Source organism: Protopterus annectens, chromosome 11.part0, assembly GCF_019279795.1.
Source record: "Protopterus annectens isolate FY-2018-M chromosome 11.part0, PAN1.0, whole genome shotgun sequence".
Taxonomy (NCBI): domain Eukaryota; kingdom Metazoa; phylum Chordata; order Ceratodontiformes; family Protopteridae; genus Protopterus; species Protopterus annectens.
In genome coordinates, this window is record NC_056745.1 from 1193447531 (window position 1) to 1193470631 (window position 23101).

At 40.3% G+C, this 23101-nt stretch overlaps 2 protein-coding genes across 2 annotated transcripts in view; one reads left to right on the plus strand and one right to left on the minus strand.

The window, feature by feature from the left end:
• The window catches only part of COG5 (component of oligomeric golgi complex 5), a 3265454-nt gene that overhangs the window by 3015372 nt on the left and 226981 nt on the right, over window positions 1–23101 (minus strand). The window lies entirely within an intron of this gene.
• The window catches only part of GPR22 (G protein-coupled receptor 22), a 37968-nt gene that overhangs the window by 3359 nt on the left and 11508 nt on the right, over window positions 1–23101 (plus strand). The gene's annotated exons all lie outside the window — the stretch shown is intronic.

Below are 23101 nucleotides of genomic sequence, written 5' to 3' on the forward strand. Positions count from 1 at the left end.
AGCTCACATACACCTAGACCAGTTACAGGTTTCACAGTGCTTGGCAGGACCTCTATGGTGTTCAGCCATGAGACTGCAGTTGCACTTGTCTTTCACAGGTATCACACAATAGGCCCAGCTCTTGCCACAGCCCCCCCCCCCAATTTGAGCTTAAATTGGCCACTCACTCCCATTCCCCACCCCATATGTCCTTTTACCATTTGGATCTACTAAATAAACTTAGGTCAGCTGCAGCCTTGTCAGAACCTCATCCATCTGCACCACAGAGCCAGCTTTAGAGCTCCAAACATTTTAACTGCAGAGGACCTATTTGCCGACAGTTATGTAAGAGTCAAATAAGTTTTCTTCCTCATGGAAGAAAAATTTCCAAGGTTCTCCTATGTTTTATGACCTCTGATACCTTGTATTACTCATCCTACAGAATAAAAGTTTAGTTCCTTAAAACACAAATTAAAATATTTTTGAGAACAGTATCCTACATGGAAAGTAAACTTCAGAAATACTAAAACTTAAATGTGATATTTACTCAAGTAGGCCAAAATCAAGATAATCACATAAAATGGATTCTTTACAGTATGGAAAACGTGCACCTACAATAGTGAGAATACCACATAATGAAACATGACATGCACTGTTAAAATCAGAACACAACTATACAGTTACTATAGGGCACATTTATTTTATGAACTCTATGAAAAGCATATCAATAGCTTGTTTCTAGACATATCTTGGAGGGAGGTAACATTTAACAAGATTTTTACCTCCAGTTGCAGTACTCTTAACTAGATGTAACACTTGACAACAGGGAGACAATGTTAGACAGTTAAGCAGCACATTGTAATTATATTAGATGATTGAACAATTTTCATACTACATTCCTCTCCTACAATGGATATCCATATGAGATTTTTCAGAAATAAAGGTGCATTAAGTGAAAAATACAGGTATCCAAAAACCTTCAGAAGCCCTTTGATGTTAAAAGTTATGCAAAACCAACCCAGATGACCCAAGTTTAACTAGAGGTCTGGATTTTGGAAAAGCCAGGCAGGGAAGTCACCTGTGTTGACTTCCTCACCATGAGGAAAGGGAGAGGAAATTACAGTCAGCCAACTGCCACCATGCAAGAGGAAGTTTAGAAGGCACCAAAAACACCCATGACCAGGGATGTGGCCTTAGCCATCCCAAGCTAGTGATGGTAGCCCTCAACACAACTGGGTGGAAACACACACATGGAATGAGATGTCACTGGAGGCTCTGCAGTGATATAGGTGCTCATGTCAACCATCAAGGGCAGGGTAAGGGTCTACTACAATTGCCCTCACTACAACGAGGGCACAAAGCACTTCCCTGGATGATTTCTCTAGTAGTGACTCTTTTCCCCATGCTGGGTATACCTAAGTAAGGGGAAATGAATGGGTTCAAGAATGAAAGGGCATTTGATGGTCAGTAAACATGTGGATTAAAAGTGTACAAAAATAAATGGATGAATCACTTACAATTTCTACCAGTTTGTGAAGAATGTGTCCCTGTAACTTCTTCGGACATTTGTAACATACAGTAATTTTGTCACTATGGGCTTAGCATTTTACATTTTGTGGGTGTGTACACATATCCCTTTTTTCTATTATTTTTACATTCATACATGTGAATCTGCTCCTCCAAGAAGTGCTTAGAATTTTACATGTATTATATCACTGAAACTATTGTTACAGTGAACAATGTAAAGGGTTTTGTGCACTTATCCCCCCCCCCCCAAAAAAAGACCAATTACTGCTACAAAACTTCAAAGTTTACATAGACTGATGTATCCTTTCTTTGGTATAATGATTTCATGGCTAATTTAGAAACTACTGCTGGTACTTTCTACAGAGCATATAATTGTGTAATGCTTGTTACTAGAATGCTTTTGAAATGTCCTTGAACATCCTTAATCCTATGGCCAACTAGATGAGATACTGACTGCTTATTTGCTTTCAAATAATGATAGTTTTTTTACTGCCACAAATATCCTTTCCGATGCTGTTTATTTCACCAAGCCCCTGAAGTTTTGATCTGTGCAACTGTTTGACATCTTCAGAAACACATTGTGGAAACACTTCCATCATACACTAGGTCAGCTAGTGTTACTCATCATCACTACTATTACATCAAAATGCTTCTGTGTTTTCCAGTCTCATTTGCATTCTAATCAGGGGCATTCACAACAGCAAAAGAAAAACATAACAGACATCTGCTTTCAGAACTTCTTAAGAAACTACGTGAAAATATTTGTCGTTTGAGCTTTTGTAAATATGTTTATCTGTGGTGGGCAGCGAGGGATGCAGTAATGATTTATAGGACTACATACAATTTATAGGAACCACCAGATGTACTCTAAAGCCCTCTGCACACATTCTTAACTACAGATCTAATGTAGTTCATGTTCATAAGGAATTGTGTAGCAACAGGAGATAAAGCAACCAAAAACATTCTTCAGAGTCTCTATTAAATATGCATCTCTCTTCTGGGTTCATTTCTCTTTAGGTGGCTTTGTACAGACCTTTAAGACTATACATAACTGTGGAAATGAGCAGAATTTCAAAACAGAAGCCAGGATGTGTGTATAAAAAGCAGGCATGCACTAAAAGAGGGCAGTACCAGAGCTGAAGGGTGGCACATAAGCACATTTTACTTGGTACTTTATTGGGTACAAGCAAAGGGAGTATCTCGATCATTTACAACTGAGCCTTATTTTTTTTAAACTTCTTAAAGGGATTTATTGAAAAACTGAGCAGATTTGCTGGCTATAATTCATTATTAATATTATAACGTATTTAAAACATATACATATCCAGATGTTACTCCTTCCACTAGAGTTTGTTAGCCTGGAACCTCAGCATCCAGCAAGAGAAGAACTCAAGCCTTCAGGCACTCTTCTCAGAAAAGGTTTCCTACCACATACATAATCCGCCACTGCTGTAGTATTGTCGAGTGCTGGCTCAGAGCAGCTGATTTACAGCTAAATATGACAGCGGAAAAGAAAACAATCAACTATACTATAAGAAGAGCAAGCAAATCAAAGTGTGTTCCCGCATAAAGCACACACAATCTACTTTCTGCTTGAAGCTTCTATGGGTTTGATCACACTTGCGTACAGGATCAGATGTTACCATCTGGTTAAGAATCTCCACTCAAAGTGAAGGGCTGCTGGAGATTCTTAGGTTTACTCGGCTGGAAGCATTTTCTGTTCCAGCTCCAGCACTGTGGAATATTCAACTCTGCTGGCCTAAGCTTGTGAAACATTCTACTCTAGTGGCTAAAGGACAGTCTTCATTGTTTCAACCTTCGAGCAGGCAGTATATATTAATTTAACCAAGCTTTTCATCTGCTTTAACAAACTTATGACCAAATATAACAGCTAAATGTTTAATCCTCTGTTTTTAACTAATTACTACATAATGTGGCTGAAGACTCTGAAAAGCATCACACATTGTAGTTGACATGAACTCTTCTCTTTACACAATGAAGTCTATTTGCTTTCTTATTGTAATGCCATACAGTCACTACTCTATTAAACTGCTCATATGTTGCTATTAGGCAGTAATCTAGTTAGGCTATCTGAAGCCTAGCCTTTGCAGACCCAATGATACAGGCAGTGAGAGCAAGTATTTGTGTAAGAACTGTGTCTGTGGGAAGGAAGGGGCTAGACCTGTGCTAAATTTGCAGTTTCCCATCTACACATCAAGTTAAATTTCAAGATTGTGAGAGAAATGCTTAGCTTTACAAAAAGGAGAAGTATGTTCCAGAGGTGGGGAATTATTTGGAAGAGATGTCTGTCATGCAAACAAGTCTTATTTAAGATGGAATACAGATTTAGGTCCCTTAATCTTGTATTTTTGTTACCACAGATACAGTAGATAAAGCAGGATGGGATCTTTCATAGGTTTGTACTGCAAGGCACAGCCTGTCATGTAAGAGTCTGTTAAGATAAAAAGAAGAGCTACAGGGCTTTTGAATTACTCTCAGTAATGTATGGAGCACATACCTTGACATTTCCTGCTGTGATTGAAAAAGTTGGCTTAGGTGCTTGGACATGTGCATGCCAAAGGAGACACTGTAATCTAGTAAGAGATGGATGAGGAATGAGAAGAGAGGAATGATGACCTACTTGGATTGAAAAAACATGACCTCAGTAGTCAGCCTGACAGTGCATACATGGTAGTCAAATGAGACTTTATCCATGAAGGTGCACAAGTCTTTAATGGCAGTGTTTAGTTTATGTGGCGTGTGCGTGTCTGTGTATGTGTGTCTCTTTTTCCTTAACTGCATGATGCTACACTTTCTGGCATTTAGCTTTAGACTATGATCCAGAAACATGTCTGTCCCAGCTAGGCTCTCTTGCAGGATGCAAGTGTCTTCAGCAGAGCTGATAATGGCTCCATGTTTGTAACTGTCTGTAAACTTACCCAATGGCCTTGAATGCTGGTTTGGATACCAGATAAGAAATGTCAAACAGAAGTGGCCACAGAACAGTTCTCTGAAGTGCATCACTGATTTATTAGAATACAGTGTGCCACCAGGTTCTCTCAGTAAGCCAGATAGCGATTGGGTGGGTTTAACAAGGATTTATGTTAAGTTTGACCAGCTTGTCAATAATGCCAGAGTGAGATAAAATGTCAAAGGTAAATCAAGGTAAGCTGTGTACATGAAGTTACCCTCCTGCAGTGCCGCTACGACTCTTTCAAAGAGGTCTCCTAGGTCTAATGAGCACAATCTACCTACTACAAAGCCAAGCTGGTGTGGATCTAGGAATTTTACATTCCCTATATCCCTATTGATGAAGTACATGATGATATGTTCCATTACCTTGCAAGTGATGAGGGGCCTCCCTTGTGCAGGGGCACTATAAAAAAAACAGTTCTTCAGGCTTCAAAAATGTACCAAGAGGAGAGAATGCAGTTGAATAGCTTAAGAAGAAGGTCTAAAATTGGGTGTTTTTCACTGACATGGAAACAGCCTGCCATGTTGTTTGGAGTCAATCAGCTGGTGCTTTTCATCCTTAAAAGTGCTTTTATTATTTGTTTAGAGGAAATTTCTGGGGGGGTACGGACTGGATACTTTGTAATGTGAAATTTGGAGGTTATTAGGTGGAAGTTAGAGCTGAATCTATCTACTAGGATGACAGCTACATCCTCAAGGTTTGAATGGGTGATGCCATTGTAAATAAGCTTGATGCAATATTAGATATTATTTCTGAAATTCTTTAAGTAATTGCCTCATGGTTACCTTCACTGTTATAACTTTTCAGTTCATAACCACGTTTTTAGGATTTCATTTTATAACTTAGTTCTTTGTTAACCCTTTTGAGGTTAACCTTAGCACATTGAGATTTTGTTCTTTCTATAGAGCTGTATGAGCTTTTTTCCTTTTGTTGTTAAGTTTTTTTATGGTCGAGTTCTACCAGAGCAGATTTGTTCCCAAGTGTGGCACTATACTTATGGCAATAAAAGGAATGTAAGCCACTATACAAGTGCTGAGATAGGAGTACAAGATGTGGCCATACTTGTTACAGGATTATCAAAGGGTGGGGGTCTGCTGTACTGCTTCAAGTCAGCAGCATGCACAGAGACGTTTGCCATGATGGATCGGCAACAGAGACACTGTTGATAAGGGGAAAAATGAAATTGTTAGCACTTCTGGTGGGGATGAGTACTATTTGCTCAAGAGAGTTTGCACTGATTAAGTCAAGGATATGCACATTTGTTGAGGTGTAGGTGTGCCAGTTAATGGATGGACAGTTCAAGTCCCCTATAATGATGGGATTTGCAAGTGTCAAGGACTAATTCTGTAGTTGACTAGGATGTGATAAGAGGTCTTATTTACAGAAACTAGGACATGATGTAGTTTAAAACCACTGTCCTGCTCGATTAGTCTGGAGGTGACAACATTTCTGAAAAAGTTCCCTCGCAAAACTGTAAATTTGAATGGCAAGTTATCAGTTTTTTATTTTTTAATTTCCAAGGTTTCAATCACTGGCAGTTGCTTAGATGGCAGCCTTAAACCTAGTACTGGTCTTCTTACTCACTTTGAATATGGGCCATTCCCTTCATAGCTTTTTTCTGCTACACAGCTGTTGCGTACTCCAGTTTCAACCATCTTATGAAGCATGTCCTAACCTTTACGTACAACGCAGGGCCTTCATCATTTAGCAGCAGACAGCATTCTTCCATCTTATGTTTAGCACCTCTTCTGCATGACCTATGCAATCGGGCAGCATAGATCTTAATACAGAAAAAGAGTTAGATCATTTATGAAGTGAAGTTTTCTCCCGTCCTTTTTTCCTCTAGGTAGACCATCTCATATGGTTGCTGAACAGGATATAGATAGTGCTTCATCAAATCAGCCCCTAATTAACTAACTGACAAATAAATGTGTCAATGTGTGCATATATGTATACATATGTGTGTGACAGTAGAGACAGAGAAAGAGAGAGACCATCTGTCTGTGTATATGCAGAGCATCTGTCTTCCTTTACAAACAGTATCCCCTCAAATATTCTCACCAACTAGTGTGATATGTGAAAGCGCCACAGTTACACAAGCATGTTATTCCTAATTGCTGAAACACATATGAATCCTTAATGCATGACAACAGCTAGAAGCCTCATGGAAATAAACTACTCGGACATAAAAGTACTGCTTAAGATTATGGCCCAAAAAACTGAATCCAAAGTTATGACTCTTAAACTCCTAAATTCTTCAGATTCACAGAGCAGTAAGCATATATGTTATAGCACAGAGTACATAATCTGACATGCAGAGACTAAAAGCCATGAAACAAGACCATCTTAATTATTACAAAGCAGGCTATTGTTGTGCCTATAAACAATTACATCAAAGAACTACACTCTAGCATCAATGATTACACTCTAGCATCAATGATACTGACATTTACAAGCCTCTTGTTTGCCAAGATATTGCTGAAAATATATACACCCCACCTCACCCACACACAGACAAAAATATTTCAACACAGGTTCAAGAATGCACTATAACCTACAAATTTTTAGTAATGCACTTGGTCAGCAAGTCATAGTCTACTAATAAGGTCATCTGTTTCAGCCTTACTATGACCTCATCAGTTTACATAAGTATTAATGATATGTACTCAAAACATTCACTCAGCTTATCTGCGGTGGTGATGCTGCGGTAGCGTTGTCGCCTCACAGTAAGACGTTGTCCTGTTTGATTCTCAGCTAAAGCGTCTTCTGTGTGGAAACATGTGTGAATGGGCGTACCTTCGTTGAATGTTGTGCATCAGGGCTGGCAATTCGGCACGTAAAAATCTACTGCCAATCATTAGCGGACCAGAGTTCCGCTTTGGCGACCCCTAACCGGGAAAAGCCAAAAGACACAACAACACAAACATTCAGCTTAGTAAGATGCCACTCTAAGTAAATCCAGGGATAGGACCCAAATAAGATGTAAACAAGAAAACAGAAAAAGTCAGAGGACTCTGGAGTACTGTAAACAACAATAAGAATATATACTGCGTTTAGGCATTTAGGCACAACCCAACATGTCGCCAGTGTGGGTGATGTAACTAGAAAAGCCCAAAATGTATAAGCAAGACATGCACACTCTCAATGTTAGCTGCACTAAAATACAAAAGTCCCTGAATGGAATTCCAAATACCAGCTTTCAAAAGAAACTCACTGTTAAGGAACATGCATTAATTTAAATACGATCTCAATGGAGTCCTGGAAAAGTCAACAAAATGACAACTATTTGGTGTACAATTAGGCTAGAATATAGCTTGTCAATCAGAAGGCTTCAATAGTAGAAACAGGAAGGGATACCACAGAAAAGTACAAGGTAAATCTTGAAATAACTATTCCTTTCCCTTCCTTCCTCTTCCGTTTTTCTTTTTGTCCCTGTTCACAAATTTCTTCTTTTCAGATGCACTGAAGCCTTTTAATGTGTCATCATCTACAGGGTAATAAATGACTGCACTGCAAAATAATCTTTGCTATAAGGCAGTAATGGTTATTGAATAAAGTGCAAGAGTAAAGCAAAGCATAAAAACTGTAGTACAACATGTTTTCTTTGATATAACACCATTTATTCTATTCATATATAACCTTTTTGTGTGTGAAATTGTTAATATTAAAACCTATTCAATAAAGATTTTTGAGGAAAAGAAAAAAAAAAGTTTTCAAGTTATGGCCTCCTGGAGCAGTGGCAGCATAGCACACATTAGGTATATAAAGCTGCAAGGCACCACCTGAAAGATGCTACCTTTACTCTTTTTGACCATATGTAATACCTATTCCTCCCTACAATACAATCTTTTTAACGTCATACCTCTTCTTTTCACTCCATACTACCTTTTTCATAAACTCATTTCTCATCTTAATCTCTTACTAAACAGTAATTTTTGTTTTTTAAACATGTTTTATTTAAAACAAAACAAAAAAATTCCAACTTTACACTAGTAACATCAACAAAATTTCAAGCATACTGACAGAGCTCACCAAAAGTTTAAGGTTACATGACCAGAGGTTTTGACATCACGCTTGTTAGTGACCTTCAAGAAGCTTGACTTCTATCATTCCAGCCACGTAGATATCTTTTTGCCTCATATACGTGTATGGAGATTACCTCTGAAGACTAAATAACTTTATGTAAGCAGTTTTACTATCACAACAAGCCTATTCTACATGCAGGGCAGAAAATTGTATCTTTTTAACTTCACTAAGGTTTCATCATTAACTTTTCTCAACATCATGTTTGTTCCTTTACCTATAAACTACAGGTATAGACATTCAAACCCAACTTTTTTTTCACTATCTGTTGACAAACTAAGACTACTCTGTAGCTGTCTATACACTAATTCATAATTTCTAATCTGTGAATCTTCATTGTCATGAATATCATCACTTTCTTGAGTTAAGTCACGAGTTTTGGTATGAAAGCTGATAAAATGCACACTACATTCAATTACGGGATGGACTGGTATGGCACACAATGGAATACTTCCCGGGGGGGGGGGGGTAGATATACCATTAAACATCATAACATTGTTCTTAGGTCTTTAATGATAAAAACTTGGTAGCATGATGAGTCTGATTTTGTGATCAAAATTGTCTCCCTTCCTAACACTAAGGATGCTGCATTTTTTACACTGAAAAGGGACTGTATCAAAGGATTTAATAAACCTGAGTTGCATGTTGTAATAGGAATTGTGTTTATAGCAGTGCCATTCCCAAATGTAGAGTCCAAGATGATGGATTTATTTATGGGTGCAATGAACTAATTTTTTCCTAATGTGAAAGTGACAGTACAGTATCATTGCCAACATTCTCGAGGGAAGAATGGCCTCTTAGGGTTTGTTAGCAGAATGCCAAGGACACTGTCATACTTAATTAAAATGTAGATCTTTGTGTTTGTTCAATGCTACAGCAACTACTTCAAGAAACTCTGCTGCAGAAAGAGGCCAGAGCCATGCACCTCTCCCCCAAGCCAGGCCCATGTCACCTTCACCACGGATTTCTCTGTGCTTCTGGTATGAATGCTGATGTATGGATAGGATAGCCATTTTCATTTTTTTCCTGGCCTTCAACTGACCGCTGCAGATATTGTACATTACTCTACCTTTGTACATCACTTTTAAGTTTCCAAACTGTAAATTATTTTTCTCGGCCTATATTGTACTGTGTTGTACTCTACCTTTGTATATTTATCTGTTTATTTGTATTGTACATTGTCTCTCGACTGCATCTTGGTTGGAAAGGGTCACTCAACCGGTCCACCTACCTGGTTAATAAGCTGAAATAAAATAAAATAAACCAGAGAACCATGTGCTCCTAGGAAGACCCAGGTCAATAAGATACCTTAGAGATCCTTACTCACATAAGGCACTCAAAGAGAAAGGGATGCAGAGAGCAGTATCAAAAGGCCAAACACAGGAAAGGTAAAGGGAAGGGTATTAACTCACCCTGACCCAAGGTGAAAGGGAATGGTGGGTAGGAAACTGACTGCAGAAGACAGCACATTCGAACATTTACAATTATGTCAAGCTGAATACACAACTGTACTACTTAATCATGAGTCACCTAATACAGTCATTACTTCAGGAAAGACTATAATAGGTGGCAGTGTTTGTCAGTAGGGAGGATGGAAGCTTCAAAAGATGGAGAGTAGCATGTCCTGCATGACAGAAGAGGCAAATCTTATCCTAGCCATGGCAAGGAGGCCTACTCTGTAGGTGTGGAAATGGTGTGGATAGAGGATCAACTGACTCCCTCCATGACATCTTTTGCACTTAACCCTTTCAGAAAGCAGTGATGGTTTCATGTGCCAATGCAAGTGTGTGACATGACATTATGCTGCATGATTTTTGATTGGCAGAGGTAAGTAAAGTGAGTTTTCCCCTTGAAAACAAAATGGTCCAGTTTGATGTAGACATGCCTTTATTTTCAGCAAAAGTTACAAAAAATAAGAAAGAAAGAAAAGCTGTTCAGGTTTTCTATTTTTTTCAGTTGAAATAATACATCAGTTGCCTGCGAACATCCAGAGAAAGCAAAATCCTATCCCCCTTACTTTAGGGAGAAGGTAAGAACACTGACAACTGGATGGCTTGGCTGAGTACAACCTCAATAATTAGTCTGGGCATAACAGATGGATTAGTGTACAATTTGACCTTCTTATGAAAGATGAGAAAAGGCTCTTTTAATATGATGGCTTACAATTTTGACATACTGACATAACTGCTTGCTAGGGCTAAAGTTTACCAAGACAGGAATTTGGTTAACTACCAAAGCATCTGGTTCAAACTGCTCAAGCGCTAGTTTTGTAACATAAAAGTCAGGCCCCAAGCTGGAGCAACAATCCATCTCAGATACTGAGACTCAGGATTCCCTCTACGTACTGTGAATGGCCTGGACGATCAAGGGTGGGATCCAGGGATATCCAGGCTGAAATGACTTGCACATACAACTATGAAAGCATATTTTAAGCAAGCAAAGAACAGCTTGACAAGGTAATGTAGGACCACTGACACATCTCTTTCATTAGTGTGTAGATTCTTCCTTTAGCACCAGAGAGAAAATCTTTTCCAGTTAACTAGGTATGATTTTCTGGTACCTGGTCTCCTAGCCTCCCTCATAATATTAAACATGTCTCAAGAATACCTGCACCTAAACAGAAGAACAGGTATGCTCTCCAAGCTGCCATGTTCAGTTTCAGGGAACCCTTGCACCAAGTTAAAAGATTCACATTTTTGAGGCAGCGGGACTAGTTCTTCCTGGCCAGTTGGACCAGGTAAGAACCAGTGCTGCGTTACCCAAAAAGGGGCAACTGGTTATTATTTTTGGCCTCTCCTCCATTACTTTCTATATTACCTTGGTGTGCAATGGAAGGGAACATAATGCAGACAGACACAAACCTCTCGAATCCAGGGAGAATGCATCCACTGCCTAAGCCTCCCTGTAATGTGCTCTGCAGCAGACTTTGTTCAGTTGTTTTTTGCTTGCAAAAAAAAAAAAAAAAAGAGGGCTACACCTGGAATGCCTCATCTGTTCATTAGTCTCAGAAAGACTTTCTTATGGAACATCCACTCATGTGGGTCTGTTGAGATCCTGCTCTGGTGGGTCTGCAATGGCATTGTCTCCTGATGATATGTAGGTAGCTATAAACAGAAGACTGGCTTTCAGAACTAATTCTCATGTGCTTTCAGAACTAGTTCTCATTTCTACAGCATAAGCTTGTATAGGTGGCAAGAGTGGGAACAGACTGTTTACTGAAGTATCCCATGACTGTGGTGTTGTCTATAACCATCTGCAGGGCTCTGGCTTCCAAACTGCTCTGAATGTCTGGAGGGTAAATTGAAATGCAAGCATTTCCTTCACATGTATGTGTAGCTTCCACTCCGCTGACTTCCAAGTACCCTGTAGTCTCATCTCCAAGGTGTGTGAACCCCAAGTCTGATATGAGGCATCTATGTGAAGGGTTTTGTTTAGGGTGGACTGTCTGAAAGCATTATTTTCAGCAATATTAATTTAGTGGCTGAAGTTGCTGAACCCATACGTTTCTGAGGTACCACTATAATATTTTCATGTGTAGCTTGATGAGGGATACTAAAAGGATGGTGGAGCCATACAATCTACTAAAAAAAGGTAGCCACTTTTTCCACAGGCAAGAAGGCCACAGATACTGCTAAGTTTGGTACAGCATCCAGAAAATTGACACTTTGGCTGGGGTTCAAGTGAGATTTTTGGAGGTTGAGTGTGACACCTTGTCCTGTCAGGCACTGCAAAGTGCACTTTAAGGCCCTACTGTGTCCTTCATGGAGTGAGCCAGGAGCAAGCAGTCTTCTGGTTAAGTGTAAATATGGATGCCCATTTTTCTTTTTTTTTCACTATATTACCACTGGGTCCAAGTATTTGATGAATGTCCTTGGTGCAGTAGACTAACAAATGGGAAAGGAGGTAAGCTGGAAACAGTAGCCCTATGTTACAAACCATAGAAAATATCTATGAAACTCTGTAGTATGAAATATGGATGTAGACATCTTTTAGATCCAGAGTAACCCAAGAATGCTTAAGTGCATAACAAGGAGACCAGCGCCTGGAGGTCAACATTTTAAACTTTAGTACATTTAGGAACAGTTACCTAAACAATTGGTCGCAATCTGTCAAATGGGGCACCTCCCTACACCCCCCACTCCCTGTCACATGCGGCGTCCCACAAGGTTCAATCCTTGGTCCCATTCTCTTCAACATATTTACAAATAATCTCCACCTAGCTACCACTAAAGCCAACATCGTCCAGTATGCGGATGACACTACTCTAATCTGCTCAGCACCAAACATCTAATTACTACAAAGTAAGGCCCAGGAATCCTTCACTGAGGTAGAGAACTGGCTAAACAACTACCAACTAATACTAAACCCCCAAAAAACACAGCTAATACTCTTCCACCCAATCAATCACTCCTCTGCCACCTTTACCATCATGTCAATCAATGGCACCCTCATCACCCCAGTAACTGAGGCCAAACCCTTAGGCATCGCTATTGATCAACAACTTAAATTCAACAAGCAAGTATCCCAAACTATCTCTAAAGTCCATAAAAAATTTGGTTGCCTAGATCGTTGCATACTATTCCTAACCCCCGAAACTAGAACAACAATAGCCAGAACTCATTTCATATCAACACTACTATACGCCTCTCCAGTCCTCATCAACAGTGACAAAACTAACCTGAACAAACTCTCCACATGCTACAATAAAATAGCTAGGTGCGCTGACAATAATAGATCACATTCCCACCACCGCCAATCCCAAATTAAACTGCACTGGTTAGAATTTCCAAACCTCCTACGCTACCACCAACTGATCATAGCCCATCAAATTCTTTTTCATCCGAGGAAGAGCCCTGCCCAAGCTGACATACTAAACTTTCAAAACCCCAAAAGGGAACTACGTTCATGTAACAAAAACCTGATTGAAATCAACCCATGCTATAACAGCGCTGGGGAGACCCTATTCTCTTATGATGTTGCTAAAGTATGGAACACCCTCCCACCTGAACTCAGGCTACAAAGTCACACAAGCACCTTCAAGGGCCTTCTTAATTCACACCTTTATGCTAACCCTCTTTGTAACTGCAAAAACCCCCCTTGAAGACCCACTACTCCATATAAGTGACCCACTGTATGCCTCCATTGCATTCACTATATTCTCACCTGATATACTCACCTAATATGTATTTTTTTGCTGTAAATATTGCAAGTAGGGGTTCTACTCCTGGGTATCTTATTGTTTGAGTATCTTATTGTTCTTATTGTTTTACAAAATTGTTCTTGTACTTCTTTGTTTCTCTTACCTTGTATACCAGTTTTTTATTGTTATCTAAACCATGTATGTACTCTGTTAACTTCCATGGAGCTTTTCCCCCCAGGACTCCACTGAAAACGGACACTTTGTGTCCAGTTGGATTTGTCCTGGTAAAATAATGTTAAAATAAATAAATAAATAAATAAAAATAAATATTTAGCCTTCAAAGGTGTAAGATGAGTCTCCAGTGATCATCTTTCTGGGAAGCTAAAATAGCTTAGAACAGGAATCTATCCCCTCTTTGGTTTATTAGGTGTTCTTGATGTGCTGGTATTTTTGGAATTCCCTACTGTGTTTTTGAAAGGAGTTGTACTTAGTAATGCCTGGAGATAATGCTCCAAACACACTTGTGTGAAGCTATTTTTAGCCATTGGGTGAGGGAGTACGACAATTTGCTTCCCACCATAGGAGAAGGTCTGTGAGGAGGAAAGGGGTCAGGGCAGGGCTTTTCAGGATGGGAAAAGGAGTTGATTGTAGCAGTCGCTCACCAGGGGTAAAAGGGCCTTGCTGTCACCTCTACCATCTACTGTTCATCTTGTTGTCACTTCCTTTTCTGAAAGGTCTTCCTACCCTTGGGCTGTTTTCATTTTCCTTGCCATGTGTAAAAATGGCCTTGCTTAAAAAGCTAAATGGGGTTGGCATTTTTTATCTACAGAGACACAGAGTAACTGTATACTCTGACAAGTTCAAATAGGAACTAGGATCAGTCATATAGTTTATAAGGACTAGCCCCATAGCAGCAGTTCTGTTGATGTGTCCACAGCATCATATCCACATTTTATGGCATGTTTTCCTACTTGCTGGATGGTCTATACTTGTAGAACCAAAGCAGGCCTCCTGTTATCATCCTGCATTACCCCACAATCTTCCAGCAGTTGTTGCAAAACATGGTCTTGAAACTTCAGAAAGGGGATCTTCCAAATGATGGCCCTGAATGTCAAGGTTGTAGAGGCATAGGTCAAGCATATTTTTTTTTTAATCAACCAGAGGAGAAGTTGTGGGTAACAATTAATAAAGAGCTGATGGACTCTTCTGGGAGGTGAAGATGGCAAGAGTCAAGTGGGATAAGCTGATTCCTCCTGTAGACCAGGGCAGACTGGGATTACCCAATTTGAAGGGGCATTTCACAGCTACACAGTTAAGACTCCTATACATAGCACAAGTAGAAAACTATAATTCAAAGGCGAAAGGGATGATGATGATACGGGGGGGGAAGTTCAAGAAACAAGGAGAGACTGGGATTTTGGATGCAAGCCTTTAAGGAGAATAACAATAATAATAATACAGAATATTATATCCATAAAGTATCAGAAAGTATTCTAAGAACTAAACCAACATGAGAACGGAAAAAGGACACTCTGCCTATAGGGATGACTGCAATTAGGGATACAGACAATAGGCAACAGGGGGCTGGAATTTACTGGAGAAAACTGGCAAAAGAGCCAATGTATTTAGTGCAAATAACTAGACAAGGAAAGAATGGGAAGATGCCAATAATTTATTTAGACTATAGGTTAGAGATTGCCTTCCCTATACAAGATTGATATCAGAGTATAGGCAAAGAGAAAGAAATATGGGGGGGGGGTCCTAAATGAAAGATCAGCACTGGTAAAGTTTTCAATAGAATCTAGAACAGAAGCTGCCATTAAAAAAGAATAATTGGTAAAGCATATAAAACATTGCATGATAACTATAAGAATCAATCGAAGGAGGTTAGAAAGGATTGGGAAGAGAAATTGAACAAGCAAGTCACAATAAATAATGGGAGAATATTTGTGCATCTCCCAAACATGAAACAAAATCTAGAAGATTTAGAATTTTTGGCTGGAAATTTTTACATATATATTTTTATACCCCAAGTAGACTCCAGAGAAATTTTCCTCAGGCAGACAGCAAATGTTGGAGGTGTGAAGGGGAAGAAAGAGGTAATTGGGAAAGTACAGTTTTGTACCTACCATAAATGTAGATGTTCGAGGATTCCATTGCTGCAGTCCTGACTATTGGGTATAGTCCGCGTCCAGTCGGCCCGAATACCAGAGTATAAGGCTGACGTTGGTCAGGGCGCATTAGACTGACGACATTGGGTCAGGGTACTAATGCGCAGGACCGACGTCATATCCTCAGTCTTTTCTTGCCCCAGATGTCAGAAGACCCTAAAAAGACAAGTCCCAAAAAACCTGCACCAAAAAACATGTACAATATATACAACAATATATACAAAAATATAAGCATGTAAACTCACCTACACAACCACCCCTAAATACAGAGGGGAAGGAGGGAGGGTAAATTGGACTGCAGCAATGGAATCCTCGAACATCTACATTTATGGTAGGTACAAAACTGTACTATGTTCTTCGTCTTCCATTGCTGCAGTCCTGACTATTGGGTAGAATCCCAAAGCAGAGGTAAGGGAGGCTGGCAAATCATAAGGAAGTAGGAGCTGACAACATGCCTTGTAAAACAGCTGTGGCAAAACCAGCCCTAGACTTAGAGTAGATAGGAAGGTGATAATGCTTAGAGAAAGTATGCACTGAACTCCAAGTAGCTGCTTCCAAAATATCCTTAGTTGCCACCAGCCTTAGAAATGCTGTTGAAGTGGCAGTAGCCCTAGTGGAATGAGGCCTAATCCCAGCTGGAATCTCCTTGCCATGATGGGAATAACAAAATGCAATGCAAAAGCCAATCCACCTAGAAATAGTTTGTTTTGACACAGGCTTGCCCTGTGAACTCAAAGCAAAAGAAACAAACAATTGCTGAGACTGCCTAAAATCCTTAGTCCTGCTTAAATAATAACGCAATTGCCTGTGTACATCTAAAGTGTGCAAAATCTTTTCCCCTTTATTTTGAGGGTCTGCAAAAACGTAGGCAAATGAATAGTTTGGTTTAAAGCCACACTAGAAACCACCTTAGGCATAAAAGAAGGATTAGTACGTAATGATACCCTATCCTTATGGAAAATCAAAAGGGCTCTACTGCCATAAGGGCCTGCAACTCAGACACCCTTCTTGCAGAAGTAATAGCCAACAGAAAAGCAGTCTTCCATGACAAGTATTTCAATTCAGCAGTAGCTGCAGGCTCAAAAGGTTGTAGAGTAAGTTTTTCCAACACAAAATTGAGATCCCAAGCAGGAGTAGGAGCTCACGGGGGTCTTATATTCTTTGCCCTCTAAGAAACTGCTTGAACAAAGGATGCGAAAACAAAGGTGGGTCACAATCATAGTGAGCTGAAATTGCTGCAGCATGAATCTTAATGGAAGAGAAGGACAAACCTTTGTCCAATAATTCAGTAAGATATTGAAGAGCCACACTCAAATTAGGCTCAGAAATCTCCAAATTCTTTGCTGTACTCCAAAATAAAAATCTCTTCCATTTTTCTGCGTACACTCTCCTTGTACTAGGTCTTCTAGCTTCCATAATCACATTCAAAACTTGTTGAGGAAGTTGAGACCTGCTGTGTTTCAACACAGAATATGCCAGGCTGTTAGATGAAGAGAGTGAAGCTTGACATTGAGCAGATGACCGTCCTTCTGAGATAACAGATGAGGAATCAGAGGTAAAGGCCATGGAGGCTTCTTTACCAGACTCCGTAGTAGTGGGTACCAGTGTTGCCGAGGCCAATCTGGAGCTATCAAAATCATCCTTGGCCTGTCTTGTCTGACCTTTAATAGTACCTTTGGAAGAAGAGGCAGAGGTGGAAAGGCATACACATGAAGGTTTTTCCAACTGAAAGACAGAGCATCCACTTTCCAAGCTGTGTGATGAAACCCCTTTGTGCAATACTTTGGCAGCTGGTGGTTTAGTGGAGAAGCGAACAGATCTATGTCTGGAGTTCCCCATGACACTGTCAGTTTCTGAAATACATGAAGATCCAGTTTCCACTCGTGGGGATCCATGATTTGTCTGCTTAACACATCTGCTAAGGAGTTCTGTGCTCCTGGCAGAAACCTTGCCTGAAGAGTTAATTGCAGGCTGAGCGCAGTCTCCCATAAAATCATTGCTTGCCTGCATAGAGGATAAGAATGTGTTCCCCTTGCTTGTTGATGTACCACATGACAGTTGTGTTGTCTGTTAGAATCAACACCTGCCCTGGAAGAAGTAACTCCTTGAAAGCCATTAATGCAAACTGGACTGCTAACATCTCTTTCATGTTGATATGTAGATGCTGTAGTCTGGCAGGCCACTTGTCTTGTATCCACTTTCCATTTAGATGAGCTCCCCAAGCAATATCCGAGGCATCTGTCGTTAAGATCTGACTTGCCTCTGGCCGGGTCACAGAGAGTCCCTTGTTTAGGTGACATTCCTGAGCCCACCACAAGAATTCTTTTTGAAGGCAAGGTATTATTTGAATGACAGTGTCCAAATCCTGGCAGTGCTGTGTCCATACATTTTTGAGATACCATTGTAGCTTCCTCATATGCAGTTTGGCATTGGGAAGTACCAGAATACAAGATGCCATGAACCCTAATGCTTGAAGGACTGTCCTTGCAGTCAGCACGGACTGATGAGATAGTTGATGGAAGTAAAGTGACAGACTCTTTTGTTTGTCCGGGGTTAAAAGGCCATCTGGGCTGCTGTATTCAGTCTCACACCCAGAAAGCACATGTCTTGAGAGGGTACTAGACTGGACTTTATTTCGTTCACAGAATACCCTAGGCATCTTAGCACTGCTATAACATATTCCAGATGCTGTAGAAGGTCTTCCTTTTCTTGAGCCAGAATCAGGCAGTCGTCCAAGTAAGGATAGATTTGAATTCCTTGAAGCCTGAAGTAAGCTATCACTGGAGCCAGAACCTTTGTGAATACTCTGGGCAGTAGATAAGCCAAAGGGCAATGCAGAGAACTGATAATGAGAATTTCCAGCTCGAAACCGCAGATACTTCCTGCAACTTAGCCTTATAGGCACATGAAGGTAAGCTTCCTTGAGATCTAAAGTTACCATCCAGTGATCTTTGCCCAGCAGAGGTAAAAGCTGTTGTAACGTCAACATCTTGAACTTGGGAATGTCCAAAACGTGTTGAGGAGAGATAAATCCAAAATTGGTCTCCACGTGTTCCCCTTCTTTGGTACAAGGAACAGGCGAGAATAAAATCCTAGGCCCCTTTCTGATACAGGGACTGGCTGAATGGCCCCTATGTGAAGTAACTGAGAAACTTGCTTGTGAGCCTCTTTTCTTTGTGGAGGAGGAACGTCTGGCATGCCTTTGAAAGGGGCATTGTATGGAAATAAAATCTGTAACCGTGGTGAATGATATCCAACACCCATTTGTCTTGAGTAATTAAATTCCAATTTTCTTTGAAAAGAGACAGTCTTCCTCCCAAAGGAGCTGCCAAGCGTGAATCTGCTGGCAGCTGAAAAGACAGGTCATTGGGTTTGTTCTGAAAGGACTGACCCCTGCCCTCACCAGAAGTCTGAGCAGGTGAACTCCTGTTCTAGGCCTAAAAGAACCTTGAGCCCTGCCCCTACCACGTCTAGACCTACCCCTAGACTGGGAATCATAAGCAGGATATGTCCACCCCTTAGCAGGCCAATTTCTACTAAACTTTGGTGGCTGCACCTGCAAAAAATCTTTAACAGTCTGCATAGACTTAGCTTTGTCCTCCATTTTCTTTAAAACTGCTTCCACAGGCGATCCAAACAACACATCAGACTGTAAAGGAGCATCCAAAATCCTTGTCTTAACATGCTCAGCTAAATTCTGATCCTTCAACCAAGCATGCCTGCGAAGAACAGAACTGGTAGCAGCCACCCTCGAGGAGGCCTGTACAGCATCAAAACCACATTGCAAAGAATGCTTACCCACTTGTTCAGACACGTGAACCAAATCCAGCAACTCTTTACACTCAATACCTTCCGCCAAAGCATCCACCTTAGATTTCAATTGTGAAAGGAGATAATTCTGATATTTAAGCATGTGAAACTGACAATTCAATGCTCTCATGGCTAGAGTGGAAGAAGTATACACTTTCTTTCCCCACCTATCCAAAGCCCTTGCCTCTTTATCAGTGGGAACAGGATTTTTAACCACAGAAGCCTTTACACCCTTAGGCCCTTGAGAAATAGTTTCTGGGTCCGCCCTAGGACTCTTAAACAAATATTTATGAGCTTTGGGCACCCTATAATACCTATCAGGCTTAACAGGAGCAGGAGGCAAAGAGTCAGGGTTCAGGGAAGCCTCTGCAAAAACATCTTCCACCACATTCAACACAGGAGGAATAGCTAAAGGCCTATGCTGGGGTAAAAAACAAAAACTCCCTAAGCCTTTTCCTGGAGTCAGAGTAATCCTGGCCTTCCCATTTAAAGTGCTCCCTCATGGAATGCAGAGTCTCTGAAAATGAGAAATCCTCAGGCGGAGAAGCTGTAGGAGTGGAATCATCCACATCAGAATCAGAATAAGTAGGATACTCCTGCATATCTTCCACAGAAGATTCTGAAGCCTCTGAACACTGTTCAAAACTATCAAACTCCGGTTCCACCCTAGGCCTCTTATCAGGCAGGGGCATAGAACCTCTAATCATAGTAATCAAGTCTTCTGCCATTTTAAGCATATGTTTCTTAGGTACAGAACCCGAAATGCTAGGAGAAGCCCCCACTGAAGCTGAACTAGGCCTACCTCTCAAAGAAGTTTTGGCAACAGAAGGAGAGGCTCTAACTACCTTAGGAAGAGAGGGAAGAACAGTCACCTGAGAAGCCCCCTCAGCCTGGCCTACCTCCTGAGAAGGCACATCCTGTAATAGTATAGTTTCTGCCTGGGACTCCATGGAAACTCCTGGCAAAACCTCCGGCTCCACTGAGCCTTCTAAAGAACCGACGTCCGGGACTGCCGGTTCATCAACCCTAGGCTTCACTGTTTTATCCTTGCGCTTCTTGGAAGCGGCGGAGCATCCGGCGGCATTTTATAATTGCAACGCTTCCCAAACACTAACCTGGCACAGTCTAACCTCCTCTTAATAGTGCGTTTGTTAAACCTAGCACAAGAGCGGCAACCAACAACGACGTGCTCAGGCCCTAAACAAGGTATACACAAGGTATGATAATCCCTATGAGGTATCTGTTTCCCACAAGAAATACAGTTATTCACTTTTTCTGACATCCGGTAAAATACTGAGGCAAGAAAAACCAAAATGTTCCCCAACGGGTACTTAGCCAACTCTGTTTCGGTCTGAAACTCCGGTTTCGGAAATATTTCAGAACGCCAACCTGCACTCGCAAAACTGCTTCTGCATCGGACCATGCGGCAAAAAAGACTGAGGATATGACGTCGGTCATGCGCATTAGTACCCTGACGTACTGACGTCAGTCTAATGCGCCCTGACCAACGTCAGCCTTATACTCTGGTATTCGGGCCGACTGGACGCGGACTATACCCAATAGTCAGGACTGCAGCAATGGAAGACGAAGAACATCATATTTTCTGTGAGTGCAGAGAGTTGGATGACATTAAGGATTCTCAGCGGGATGCACTGTCGGAGATACTGGGTGGGCAGATAGGTCTGATGAGGGAGATGATTTTTCTGAGCTATGATACAGAATTGGAATTGCCTAGATTGGCAAGGCCTTGCTGTGTCTAATAATGGTGGCGGCCAAAAAAGCAATTACTAGAAAATGGAAATCAAAATCTAAACCAACTATACTGGGGAAGTAATTAATATAACAACAGAAATAAAACAACTGGAACTGAGACCATTAAAAAAGAGTAGGATCAAATTACATAAGCAAAAATGGGAATTGCGAGAGCAATACATACAAGGGAGAAATTAATTTAAAAGGTGTCAGGACTTAAATGCGCTATGTAATGTCTGAATGAGAAAGGTTGGATAGATTATAAGTAATATATAATGTTTGCAACTGGGAGTGTGTCAATATGGTTTGTGATATAAAATGCTTGCAACTAGGACTGTGTCGGTGTGGCTTGTTTTCATTTATATAAATGTATGATTGCCTGTGTAGTAAGTGATGGCTTAATAAAGATATTACTTGTTTAAAAAAAGGGTTGGAATTGAATAATTTATGTAACATTGCTTAGGTTATATCATATATAGGAATATATGTGAAGTATATTGTTATGTTAATATAGTTTGATTACTTTTATATGACTGTAAACTTGCCTACGTCACAAGTGAAAAAATCAATAAAGGCGTTGAAAAAAAAAGGTTGTAGAGGCATACACTATTTTTTCCTTTTACATATCTATATAATGACCTACTCTCCTCATCAATAGGTAATATTTTATGACCCCATACCATTCTAGCTCCCTTAACAGGTTACAGGAACACTGTATTTGAGTTTTCTATGGCATTCTTGTAAAAGAACTTGTGTGAAGCCTGCACTCTGTAGAATCCGTCAGGCCTCTTAGCTTCACAATAACTGACTCAAAAAGATTCAGGCCTACTGCAACAAAGAAAGATAAATTGCTGAACAACTGCAAATGATATAGTGCACTAGGACTGGAATCAAAGAGTTATGTACAGTAGCATGAATTGTCATAACAGTCGTCCAGCTGGTGTTGAGTTTCTAGCGAAAACTGATCATGCAATTGTGGATGCATTCCAGATCTTAGACGAGTTTCTAGGGATCTATTTTAGTTCCACAATACCCACTGCCACATCTTGCTAAAAAGAATACATTTTCTTGTCCTGATGGCCACCTATTTTTAGCTACAATGCTATATTCAGTACCACCTCATCCCTATAGACCCATCATGCCAGTGATGTCCACTGTAACATTACAGTAAATTCTCTTTTATTCCCCCAAATTTGAACAAGAATACTTTAGAGTCATTGAAAGTCTTCTACTCGCACCTCATCTCAAATGTCTACAGTGCCACAGATTTGCTAAAAAAATCATAAGCAGTCAAATTATAGTCTCACAAAGAGGACCACAAACGGTGCACTTGTGTATAATCAATTAACCCTTTGCTGTTTACACTTTTTTCCTACTTTATCCACAGCTTTGATCAAGGTGTAAGAATATTTAACTGACCTACTCGCCTCAAAATATCCAATCCCCTGGTTTCGCCCACCTGTTTAAGGGGATGGGGATATAACCCCCTAACAGAAAAATACACAAGTGAAGTAATCAATGCCAATGTAAATAAGAAAGTATTTTTCTCCCAGACAGATGAGCATGTGTTCTTTCAGAATAATGTTGTTCTCTTCAGAATGGCTTAAAAAATGGAATCTGCATATGCATTCAACCATGACATGTAGTTGTAAACAAACATAGTCA